Source organism: Thamnophis elegans, chromosome 3, assembly GCF_009769535.1.
Source record: "Thamnophis elegans isolate rThaEle1 chromosome 3, rThaEle1.pri, whole genome shotgun sequence".
NCBI classification, from domain to species: Eukaryota; Metazoa; Chordata; class Lepidosauria; order Squamata; family Colubridae; genus Thamnophis; species Thamnophis elegans.
In genome coordinates this window covers 145348372-145361532 of record NC_045543.1, presented here as the reverse complement: position 1 = coordinate 145361532, position 13161 = coordinate 145348372, and positions in this window count along the sequence as shown.

The following is a 13161-nucleotide window of genomic DNA, read 5'->3' as shown; positions in this document are numbered from 1 at the left end:
ATGTGATGGACTTGTGGATGTGGGGGCAAGATCTTGAATTTTCAACTGGGTGGGAAAACCGGGAAGCTTTCAGATTCAGGTTTTCCCAGGTGTGCCAACATGGCTCTCTTAATAAATTGGAACTTTGAGCAATACTTTGCCTTGCACTCTGATTTAATTTTGGATGCTATTTGGAACCTTGACAGTGGGATTCAATATTTTTTTTACTACCGGTGAAGTGGCGTGGCTTTGTGGGCAAGGCTTTGTGGGCATAGCTTTGTAGGAATGGCGGTGGAAGGATACTGCAAAATCCCCATTCCCTCCCCACCCCACTAATCTGCTTTCCAGCTCCGTTCTCCTGTTCGGGGCAACAAAAGAAGATCATCTGGGAGGCAGCAGGGGCAGGGCCAGCCTATTTGCTGGTTCTCCGAACTACTCAAAATTTCTGCTACCGGTTCTCCCAAACCTGTCAGAACTGGCTGCATACCACCTCTGTGAGAATGGACACATCTTGTATACATGAATACATCTCTTTAAGAACTTGGCACAATTTACAATAATACAATAACAGAGTTGGAAGGGACCTTGGAGGTCTTCTATTTCTACCCCCTGCCTAGGCCGGAAACCCTATATAGTTTCAAGCAAATGGCTATCCAACATCATCTTAAAGACGTCCAGTGTTGGAGCATTCACAACTTCTGGAGGAAAGCTGTTCCACTGATTAATTGTTTTAACTGTCAGGAAATTTCTTCTCAGTTCTAAGTTGCTTCTCTCCTTGATCGGTTTCCACCCATTGCTTCTTGTTCTACACTCAGGTGCCTTGGAGAATACTTTGACTCCCTCTTCTTTGTGGCAACCCCTGAGATATTGGAACACTGCTATCATATCTCTCCTAGTCCTTCTTTTCATTAAAGTAGACATACCCAGTTCCTGCAACTGTTCTTCATATGTTTTAGTCTCCAGTCTAATCATCTTTGTTGCTCTTCTCTGCACTCTTTCTAGAGTCTCAACATCTTTTCTACATCGTGGTGACCAAAACTGAATGCAGGATTCCAAGGCATTATAAAGTGGTATTTACACTTCACATGATCTTGATTCTCTCCCTCCCTCTGTTTATGCAGCCTAGAACTGTGTTGACTTTTTTTTGGCAGCTGCTGCACACGGCTGGCTCCTATTTAAATGGTTCTCCACTAGGAGTCCAAGATCCCTTTCACAGTTACTACTATTGAGCAAGGTACCACCTATACTGTACCCATGCATTTCGTTTTGTTGCCTAAATGTAGAACCTTACTCTTTTCACTATTGAATTTCATTTTATTAGATAATGCCCAATGTTCAAGTTTGTCAAGATCCTTTTGTATCTTGAGCCTGTCTTCTGGAGTGTTCTCTATTCCTGCCAGGTTGATGTCATCTGCAAATTTGATGAGTTCTCCATTTATTCCCTCATCCTGATCATTAATGAATATGTTGAAAGCAACAGAGGACAGGAAGGCCTGTTATGCTCTGCACCATGAGGTTGTGAAGAATCAAACACAACTTAGCTTAGCAACAATCTTTAGCCATCGTAGTGTGTTTGCTGGATAAACTGATTCAGAAGGAAGCAAAGATGTGGCTCTGAGGAAGATCAAATAGGGAGGAAATTGATATTCAGCCGGTTCGACCTGGTTTGGCTGAACTGGTAGCAGAAATCGCAGATGGGTTCGCACACCCACCCTGTCTCTATGTTGTCCTATTTAGGCACATTTTTGAGGCCGGACACATGCACGTAAGGCACATGTGTGAGCAAAGTTCATGAGCACTGGGCTCATGCGTGGAAGGGTGCACGTGCCCGCAAAGCAGGTGCATGTGTGTGAAGCAAGCAGGTACGCACACGGTGAATCACTGGTAACAAAATGTGAAACCCACCACTGATAGGGAGCCTAGATGACTATGAATGGTCAGTTCTGTACCATTCCTTCAATCTGCCCTTCCCAATTCTCAACCGAAGCACATGCCTATTTAATTGGGGTTTTCCATGTTTCCTGACAAGTGCATCAGTGGCCCCAATTTTTTTTTTTCATCTCTCCTTTGCATTCTTTCCCATCTGCCCCAATTCACACATTTAAACTCTGGGCAGTCAGCAACCATGAAAATAAAATCACAATATCCCAACAACAGCCACTCAAAGACAAGAGCAAAAAACACCGTTAGGGCACATTGGTGTATGCTCCACATCCCCGGATTTGTTCACAAAACACCTGGGTCCCTGATGGCTGAGGGGAAACATGTTGAGTTTACTTGGTAAAAAAAAAAACACAATCTTAAGGTGGCCAGAACATTGCATGAAGGTCTAGAGAAATCAAGTTTCATAGACTGCTTTAAAAATATTTTTGAAATAATCCTTGTAATGTTGTGTTGAGTATTTCTGTCTTCTTCTTCTTCCTCTTCTTCTTCTTCTTCTTCTTCTTCTTCTTCTTCTTCTTCTTCTTCTTCTTCTTCTTCTTCTTCTTCTTCTTCTTCTCCGTCGTCTTCTCCTTCTCCTTCTCCTTCTCCTTCTCCTTCTCCTTCTCCATCTTCTGCTTCTGCTTCTGCTTCTGCTTCTTCTCCCTCTCCTTCCCCTTCTCCTTCTTCTCCTCTCCCCCTCCCCCCCTCCTCCTCCTCCAACTCTTCCTTCTTCTTTCTTCTTCCCCTTCCCTCCTCCTCCTCCTCCTCCTCCTCCTTTTTCTTCCTCCTCCTCTTCTTCTCTTCCTTCCCCCCTCTCCTCTCCTCCTCGTGGCACGACAAAACCGTGCTCGACTAAGCCGCGCCCGATTAAACCGTGTTGCTGATGTCATCAACAGGGCAACAACAGTGAGCGCGGAGAAAGAAGGGCGCTTTAAATAGCGCTTTGAAAGCAAGCCGCTTCAACTTAAGGTAAGGGTTAGGTTTAGGGTTAGGGTTAGGGTTAGGTTAATGGTTAGGTTAAGGGTTAGGGTTAGGGTTAGGGTTAGGTTAAGGGTTAGGGTTAGGTTTAGGGTTAGGTTAAGGGTTAGGATTAGGTTTAGGGTTAGGTTAAGGGTTAGGTTTAGGGTTAGGTTTAGGGTTAGGTTAAGGGTTAGGTTTAAGGTTAAGTTTAGGATTAGGTTTAGGGGGGTTAGGGTTAGGTTTAGGGGTTCATTTTAGGTTTAGCGTTTACAGCGTGCTTCTGTCTCTGCGCTGTTGTCGCCCTGTTGATGACGTCAGCTACGCGGTTTCGTCGAACACGCTTTAGTCGAATGCGGTTTTGTGGTGGAACCCTCCTCCTTTCTCCTCCTCCTCCTCTTTCTCCTCTTCTTGCACATCTGGTGGCCTTAACTATCATTGTTTGATGCTGTTCTAGCATGTCTGATGTTGCCTGACCATCTTCTTCTGCGCCTGCCTCACATTCTTTAACTTTCTCCCCTTTTTCTATATGACTTGCGCAATATGGAATCTACAATGCATCTCAGAAATATATGTCCTGCTTCTGCCATAGAATATTTCCCCCTCCATCTGGAAAATAAGCACATCAAGGAAAGGAGCTGGTTTAGGATACCTGTGAGTTTTCTTAGTGCAGGGGATTTAGCTGGCGGACCTCAGGTATCCTCTAATGCACAGAAAAAATGAGATTATGCAAAATGGATGTGAATTTTCAGAATGCTGTTCACGTTCTAAACATTTTCTTGGCCCCAAATTAGCTCATCTTGGAAAAAATGTGAGCATATGTGAATTGGTTAGTCCGGGAAATGAAGCAGAGAGTGGTTTCACTATGAATATTTTATTTGAGCTCAGGAAGGAGTAAGGGCCAACAGATTTGAAAGAATCTGATCGGGAAGTCTCTCTCTCTCTTAGGCAGCCTTCTGCTATTGTCAACATGTATGCCTGGATTTAGGCAATGAACCTGAAAATCATATCTTTGCCAATGCCCTAAAGCGGATGACAAACAAATGCAGATGTGAGATGGAAGCCCACCAGCTGCTGAAAACACCACATCAATATCCTAAAGGAACCCATTCCTGATCAGAAAGAAACTTAATTTCGGCTATAAAGAATTTGATTATCTATTGTTCTACCAAATGTGATTAATGTTTTGCGGTGATTAATCAACTGCAAAATATATAATTATACCATCTGTATTTTTCCATCTTCTTGTCACTTAAGAATTCCTTCGGGGTACTTGGGCAAAATGGAAATAAGATGTGTTGAGAGAGCTTTTCACACACACACACACACACACACACACACACACACACACACACATGGTCGCTGGAGCAATCTGAAAATGCAAAATGGGCTCGCATTAACTTTCATGGGGAAATTTTTCGGTTAGCAAAGTTAGGTCCACACCAACTGATTGTGATGCATTTCCATTCTATCCTTTGATTCGGGGTCTATCCATAAACTATTTAATCTGTCTTAGAGATCCTTCTCCCATTTCAATAATTTTGCTTGGAGTGGGAGATATTTGTGGGGAGGGAGAGAAGATGCTCGCATGGTCTCACAAACAGACCATAGAAATGGATATAATTGTGTCTTGGATGTAAGGGTAAAGGTCCCCCTCGCACATATGTGCTAGTCATTCCCGACTCTAGAGGGCAGTGCCCATCTCTGTTTCAAAGCCGAAGGGCCAGCGCTGTCCGAAGACATCTCCGTGGTCATGTGGCCGGCATGACTAAACACCGAAGGCGCACAGAACACTGTTACCTTCCCACCAAAGTGGTTCCTATTTTTCTACTTGCATTTTTATGTGCTTTCAAACTGCTAGGTTGGCAGAAGGTGGGACAAGTAATGGGAGCTCACTCCACTATGTGGCACTAGGGATTCAAACTGCTCACCTTTCTGATCAACAAGCTCAGTGTCTTAGCATTTGAGCCACCACGACACTCATTCATAAATCATTCATAAATACTCATTCATAAATCCTGAGCATTTAGGCCCCATGAATTGGCCTCTGCAAATTCAACCTGAGCAGAATCTTGACTAGAATTAACCAAATAGCAGTGTTGGAAAGGACCTTGGAGGTCTTCTAGTCCTACCCCCTGCTCAAGCAGGAGACCCTACACCAGGGCTGTCAAACTACCAGCCTGAGGACTGGATGCATCACACTCTGGCCACACGCACACCAAGCTTAGCAAAGGGGGAAGCAGTCCCAATATGTCACATGATGGCATTGTGGCGATGTGAGTTTGACACCTCTGCCCTATACCATTTTAGACAACTGGTTGTTCAATCTCTTCTTAAAAACCTCCAGTAATGAAGCACCAGTGGTGGGTTACAACCGGAATGCCCAGGAGCACCAGGTACCGTTGCTGTACGGTGTTCCGGAGGGCCCACCTGCCCACCTGTGCTCCTTACCAGTAATTGAGGTTTTCGGGGCTTCTGAGCACACAGACAGAGTGTACAGCACCTGCATGATGCTCCGCCGAGCAGCTGGAGTGTCGTGGAGGCATTGCAGAGCGTCGCGGCTGCACGCATTCATGTGGTGGACGCCCGGCCCCATTGCACCATACCGGTTGCAAAGGGATCTGGAACCCACCACTGTGAAGCACCCACAATTTCTTCTGAATGCAAGAAATTGGTTGATTGTTCTCATTGTCAGGGAAATTCTCCTTATTTCTAAGTTGAAAGTCTGTAGAGATTCTCAGTCCTCCAGGTCATGGTTATCCCAAAGGTGCTTTTTCAGGAGGCAACTGGACTTTCTTCTTTTTTCTTTGAAGATGTTTCACTTCCCATCCAAGAAACTTCTTCAGCTCTAACTGGATGATGGAGAATGGAAGGATTTATGCTCCTTGCAGACAGCTGGTCATTTGCATTATTTTAGAGGGTCATTGAGGCCACTTGAAGGTTTGTCTGTGTCCTCAGAGTCACCTGAGTGGTGCAAATGGTTCCTGTAGTCTGCAATTTTTCCCCCTCTGGAAACCCATTCCTATTCCCACCCCATTCGAAGGGTCTTCATCCCAAATTGTATAGCTAAATGTCTGTAAAGATTCTCAGTCATCCAGGTCATGGTTGTCCCAAAGGTGCTTTTTCAGGAGGCAACGTGACCTTCTTGTTTTGTTTTTCTTTGAGTTCTCATCCAAAAAACTTCTTCAGGTTGTCTAGTCAAAGCTAAATTCAACTTAATCCAACCCCCTGCTGGGTCACGAGACCCTATACTATATGTTAGATTAATGATTGTGCAGTTTCTTTTTGAAAGCCTCCAGTGATGAAGCACCCAGAACTTCTGAAGGCAAGCTATTCCATGGGTTGATTGGTTCTCACCATTAGGAAATTTCTCCATAGTTCTAGGTTGCTTCTTTCCTTGATGAGTTTCTGCCCATTTTTTTAAAAATTTTTTTGTCTTGCCTTTTGGTACATTTTTGAAATAGTTTGATCCCTTCCTCTTTGCTGGAGATGCTCAAGTATTGGAACACTGCTATTCTGTCTCAGCAACCCTGAACATCTACCTCTTCTAATCTGCAATAGGCAATCCTAAAACATTATTCTGCTACAATGTGAAATTAAGGAGATTGCACGATAGATTCAATTAAGTCTGTTTTCTTTAGCATTTGATATGCCGAGTGATCTGCTCCCGTGTGAAGGCCACTGTCGTTGTCTTTGTTGCTCTCCAGATTTGTTGGCAGAGTGTGGCCTGCTGGCATCCTTCACCATACCAGTTATGAATTCAAAGATCCTTTGGAAGGCCTCCCGTGTTTTTCCGCGTCTGTTTCCATATTCAATATCTTCCACAGATATTGTTGTAATTCTGCTTCTTGCCTGTTCTCTCTGAAATTCTTGATGAAGTTTCTTCTTGAAATTGTTGTTTCTCTTGGCCACAGTTTCTCCTTCTTGGCCTTCTTTCCGTAGTTCAGTCTGACAAATCCCATTTGCTTTCTTGTTCTTTCACTGTCTCTTTTCATATACATCCTGAACGACTTCTTTGATTTAATTTCTACAGTTCCCCTTGTTTCCAATGAATGGAATCCAGAACTTCAAAGCAGCTTCTGTAAGAAAGAATAAAACGAAATGGAAAGAAAGAACTTCCAACTTGATCTGCAGAGAAATACGACAAAGTTATCTCTTACGCTATGATTATTTTTTTTTAAAAAAACTCACTTTTTCTATTGTCTCTCTCCCCCCGCCCCCTTAATCATTGAAACTTCAAGGTATGTGCATTTCCCTTCATTTCAGGCAAAAAAAAAAACCCAAAACTCTACAAGGGGTTTTCATTCAACTATAATAAATTTAGATATTGTCTTTTTCCCAATCAGTTAGCCATCTCTAGAAGAGCCATTATTTTCACGCACTATTCTTTAATTGTGATTAAGGTCGAACGTTTCCAATTTTGAACAGAGAATATAAACATTGAATATTGAACAGTATGGTAGTCTTATCAGCAGCAAATGAAAAAAACAGACATTGAATGACTACAAATTTCTATACTCATATTCAATTTCTTGGTGTGAAATGGATTCTTGATTTCATTGACATCAGCTCCGGTGGGATGATCTGAAAGACATTTTGCTGAATCAAACCCTAACCCTGATCCCAAGACTAACCCTAACTCTAACTCTAATCCTAACTGCAACCATAACCCACACCCCAACCTCAAGCATATCCCTATCCCGAACCCTAACCAACCTCAACCCCAGTGGGGGTTCCGGCCGGTATGGCCCAGTAGGGCTGAACCCGTAGTAGCCGGGAGTAGCAGCCACCATAACGGTAAGGTGGCTCATTTGGCCCATGCGCTTGCCCACATTCCATACCTGTTTTTATGGCAACCGGGCCAATTTCACACTTGTGCATAGTGTGCAGCACCTGCGCAACCTCCGTCAAGCAGCTGGGTGTTTCAGGGGTGGTGCATATGCGTCTGCAGCACATGTCTGGCGCATGCAAAGTCATGGCTGGCATGTGCATGAACGGATCACAAGCAGCATACCGGTAGCGAAGATAAGAGCAACCCACCATTGCCGAAGCCTAAGCCTAAGCCTAAACCTAAGCCTAAACCTAAACCTAAACCTAAGCCTAAGCCTAAGCCTAAGCCTAAGCCTAAGCCTAAGCCTAAGCCTAAGCCTAAGCCTAAGCCTAAGCCTAAGCCTAAGCCCAAGCCTAAGCCTAACCCCTAGCCCTAGCCCTAGCCCTAGCCCTAGCTCTAGCCTTAGCCCTACCCTAACCCTAACCCTAACCCTAACACCAAACCCTACCCCAATCCCAACCCCAACCCAAACCCCAACCATAACCATAACCCTAACCACTACCCTTACCCTAACCTTAACACTAACCCCAACCCCTACCCCATACCCTCACCCTTACCCTTACCCTAAACATAACCCTAACCCTAATGCCAATGCCAACCCCAACCCCAATCCTAACCCCTTTCCCCTTCCCCTAGCCCTAGCCCTAGCCCTAACCCCAGCCCTAGCCCTAGCCCTAGCCCTAACCCTAACCCCAACTCCTACCCCTACCCTTACCCTTACCCTAAACATAACCCTAACCCTAACACCAACCCTAACCCTAACCCCTTCCCCTACCCCTACCCCTACCCCTACCCCTACCCTTACCCTTACCCTTACCCTTACCCTTACCTTTACCCTTACCCTAACCTTAACCCTAACCCTAACCCTAACCCCAAATCTAACCCTAACACCTAACCCCAACATTAGTTCCACTCTAACCCTAATCCTACCCCTTCCCCTTCCTGCTATGTCATCCATGATTAGTAGAATGGGCAAGGCATGCAAATCAGCTGGGCTATGAGTGAGGCGAGTGAGCCACAATGTGAGATATCTAGGAATGGGTAGTGTCAGGGTGAGTGGGCGGTACCAATTGGTGCTCCAAAATACTGGTATGAGCATACCAGTCTGAACTGGGAGCAGCCCACCACTGACCCTGTCTAACCATGTCATCCTCTGCTGTCCAAAAGACAATCAGGGTTGATTTCCTTCAGGATCTACTGATTGGATCTCCTTGAGGTCCAAGGACCTTTCAAGAGTCTTCTCCAGAACCACAATTTCTTCATTCCTACCTCCTGCTCTCTTTTGTTTGTTTGTTTTTATTCATATTAAAATCAAGGTCCCTAAAGTTCATACAATTTGTAATGAGAGAGAGGGGGGGGAGGGGGGGAACAAAAGAGGAAAGAAAGAACAGAAAAAAAGAAAGAGAAAAAATAGGAAGAAAGAAGAAAAAGAAAAGAAAAAAGAAAGAAAGAGGAAAGTGAAAGAAAACACAAAGAGAGAGAGAAAAAAGAAAGAAAGATTGGAAAAAGAAAGAAAGAGAAAGAAAGTACCATTTTCCCCAAATTAAGACCTCCACGGGGCTTTGGAGCACATGTGCTAAAATAAGCCCTTCCCCCAAAATAGGCCCTCCCCAAAACATTACAACACTACAGCAGCCAAGTGGTGACCATGTTCGCGGCACCTCAAAAATAATAAGACCTCCCCAAAAATAAGACCAAGCACTTTTTTGGGGGGGGGTCAAAAGAAAATAAGACCCGGTCTTATTTTCGAGAAAACATGGTTGGTAGGTAGGTAGGTATGTAGGTAGGTAGAGGGAGGGAGGGAGGGAGGGAGGGAAAAAGAAAGAAAGAAAGAAAGAAAGAAAGAAAGAAAGAAAGAAAGAAAGAAAGAAAGAAAGAAAGAAAGAAAGAAAGAAATCTAATCAAATGTTGGTGAAATTGTAGGGTAACAAGAACACAATCCAGAAAGGAAGAGGAGAAAACTTTGTGGCATGAAGGCTTGTCCATCAAAACAAACTATTAAGATCATCCTTCATTCTGCATTCATCTTTCTAAACAACTAGGAGAGAACATTTCATCTTTTAAAAGAAATGTTTGAATGAAGAACAGCTCTACAATCAGAATGCGTGTGATTCACCTGTAGCTAGATCTTTTATCTCCCTGAACTGCACCCATTGGTGGCTAATGGACTAGAAACTTGCATAGTCTCTTGTGCCAGATAGAGCTCATCCCTTTAGGCTGGGTATAATGCAATGCTATGAGAGCCTAAATCAACTCTGTAGTCTATTCACTGTTTCTCTGGGGGCATTGAATTGAAAAATAAATCTCATAGTTTTAAATATACATTCTATTTGGGCATCTGCATGTCTGTGTAAAAGGAGGAGGAGGAGGAGGAGGAGGAAGAGGAGGAGAGTAGGCAGCAGAGGAGAAGGAGGAGGAGGAGAAGAGGAGGAGGAGGAGGAGGAGGAGGAGGAGGAGGAAGAAGAAGAAGAAGAAGAAGAAGAAGACGAAGAAGAAGAAAAAGAAGAAGAAGAAGAAGAAGAAGAAGAAGAAGAAGAAGAAGAAGAAGAAGAAGAAGAAGAAGCAGCAGCTAATAATTAACAATGAGTTATAGTTTCTTTACAGGGGATGCGGTGGCTCAGTGACTAAGACACTTAGCTTGTTGGACAGAAAGGTCGGCAGTTCGGTGGTTCAAATCCCTAGCGCCACATAAAGAATGAGCTCCTGTTACTTATCCCAGCTTCTGCCAATCTAGCAGTTCAAAAACATGTAAAAAATGCAAGTAGAAAAATACTTTCTCTTCCTTCCTTCCTTCCTTCCTTCCTTCCTTTCTTTCTTTCTTTCTTTCTTTCTTTCTTTCTTTCTTTCTTTCTTTCTTTCTTTCTTTCTTTCTTTCTAACAAATTTACATGGCTGCCCAACTTACACATGGCAAGCAACTTTTTGAGGTTCTTGGCTGTTTTGCAATTCTGCAGATGAGCACTCCCAAACCCAACATTGTTGGGTTGTTGGACGCATTGAGGGAGCTCTCAAAAGATGGCTGATGGGAGTTGGTACATTGACAGAGCAGCATATTTGATGCAATGTTTCAAAGCTTCAAAGTTTTAGCCAAATGATACAAGCCATCCAATCTTCCAGATGTTCCTTATGATTCTTTTTTACATTTATCTTTAGTTTTCATCTCTCCTTCTTTTCTGTCTTTTCTTTATGATTCTCCTTCCTTCCTTCTTTCCTTCCTTCCTTCCTTCCTTCCCAACTTCCTAACTTCCTGCCCCATCCCTTCCACTTTCCCTCCCCATTCCCCTTCCTTCCTTCCATTACTTCATTCTTTCTTCCCTCCCTCTCTCCCTCTCCTTCCTTCCTTCCTCCCCCCTCTCCCTTCTCCAGCTTTCCTTCCTTCCATTCCTTCCCAACTTCCCAACTTCCTACCTACCTCCTTTCCCCTTCCCCTCCCCATTCATCTTCCTTCCTTCCCAACTTCCCAACTTCCTACCTACCTCCTTTCCCCTTCCCCTCCCCATTCATCTTCCTTCCTTCTTCTCTTCCTCCCCCCTCCATCCTTTTGTCCCCTTCCTTCATTTTTTCCTTCCTCCCCTCCCCTCCCTTCTCCAGTTTTTCCTTCCTTCCTTCCCAACTTCCTAACTTCCTCCCTCCCTCCTTTCCCCTTCCCCTTCCCATTCCCATCTCCCTTGCCCTTCCTTCCTTCCATTTCTTCCTTCTTTCTTCTCTCCCTTTCTCCCTCTCCTTCCTTTCTTCCTTCCTCCTCCCCCTTTCTCCCTGTTCTTTCTTTCTTACCCCCCTCCCTCCTTTCTCCAGATTTCCTCCCTCCCTCCCCCCTCTCTTTTTCTTTCTTTTTCTTCTTTCTTTCTTTCTTTCTTTCTTTCTTTTTTTCTTTCTTTCTTTCTTTCCCTTCTCCTGTGTCTGTTTATACATACATATATACTGCAGCATAAAGTAAGGAAGAATGTCAGCGGCCCAAAGGAAAAGAAGAGAATATTTTATTGCTACTGAATTGCCTTGAGGGTGATTTATTTTGGATGCCTTGGAGATATTTCTTTGAATGGAAGTTACAAGGCTGTGTTTTGTCTCCCTTTCCCCCTATCTTAAGCCAATCATGGATAACAAATAATAATAATATTATATTATTATAATAAGAATCTGGTCTCTAGGCTTCCGAATGGTTTCATACTTGATGCCTGAAAATGAAATTACATTGCACACAACCTCATCTGTATATTTCAACCCTGAAAGTCTTATTAATTTTAAAGGGAGGCTGACGATTTAAATTCCTTAGGTGCTGCTTCCATAATGCAAGAGTTGGAATAATACCACAGATCTCCATCAGAAAAGTCATCCTTCTACTAAGAACTGAACTCCCGCAGCTTTTCTTTCACCACGAGACACATTTCCCCCCCACATTTTGCTTTTTGCGTGAATTCTAACTGGGGGTAAATATGGCAGAGACCAGCCTTATTGCAAAAATCACTAACATAAATGTTTCACATTACCTAAGACGTGTGTGTGTGCATGACATTTGATTCCAATGAGGTCCGCATTGGTGTTTTTTTTTTTACCCCGGGGGGGGGGCATGTAGGACATGGCCAGCTTGACTTCACTTATGTCGTGGGCCATCTGTGCAGTGATGGGATTCAGAAATTTTTACTACCAGTACTGTGGACATGACTTTGTGGGCATGGCGTGGCTTTGTGGGCATGGTGTGGCCTTGGGGGTATGGTGTGGCTTTGTGGTCATGGCGTGGCCTTGAGGGTATGGTGTGGATGTGTGGGCATGGCGTGGCTTTGTGGGTATGGTGTGGCTTTGTGGGCATGGCGTGGCTTTGTGGGCATGGCATGGCTTTGTGGGCATGGCATGGCTTTGTGGGTCTGGCATGGCTTTGTGGGCATGGCATGGCTTTGTGGGTATGGTGTGGCTTTGTGGGTATGGTGTGGCTTTGTGGGCATGGCGTGGCTTTGTGGGTATGGCATGGCTTTGTGGGCATGGCGTGGCTTTGTGGGTATGGTGTGGCTTTGTGGGCATGGCGTGGCTTTGTGGGTATGGTGTGGCTTTGTGGGCATGGCGTGGCTTTGTGGGTATGGTGTGGCTTTGTGGGCATGGCATGACTTTGTGGGTATGGTGTGGCTTTGTGGGAATGGCATGGCTTTGTGGGTATGGTGTGGCTTTGTGGGCATGGCGTGGCTTTGTGGGTATGCCATGGCTTTGTGGGAATGGCATGGCTTTGTGGGCATGGTGTGGCTTTGTGGGAATGGAGTGGTTTTGTGGGCATGGTGTGGCTTTGTGGGCATGGTGTGGCTTTGTGGGTATGGTGTGGCTTTGTGGGCATGGCGTGGCTTTGTGGGTATGCCATGGCTTTGTGGGCATGGCGTGGCTTTGTGGGTATGCCATGGCTTTGTGGGAATGGCATGGCTTTGTGGGCATGGTGTGGCTTTGTGGGCATGGTGTGGCTTTGTGGGCATAGAGTCACTTTGTGGGCAT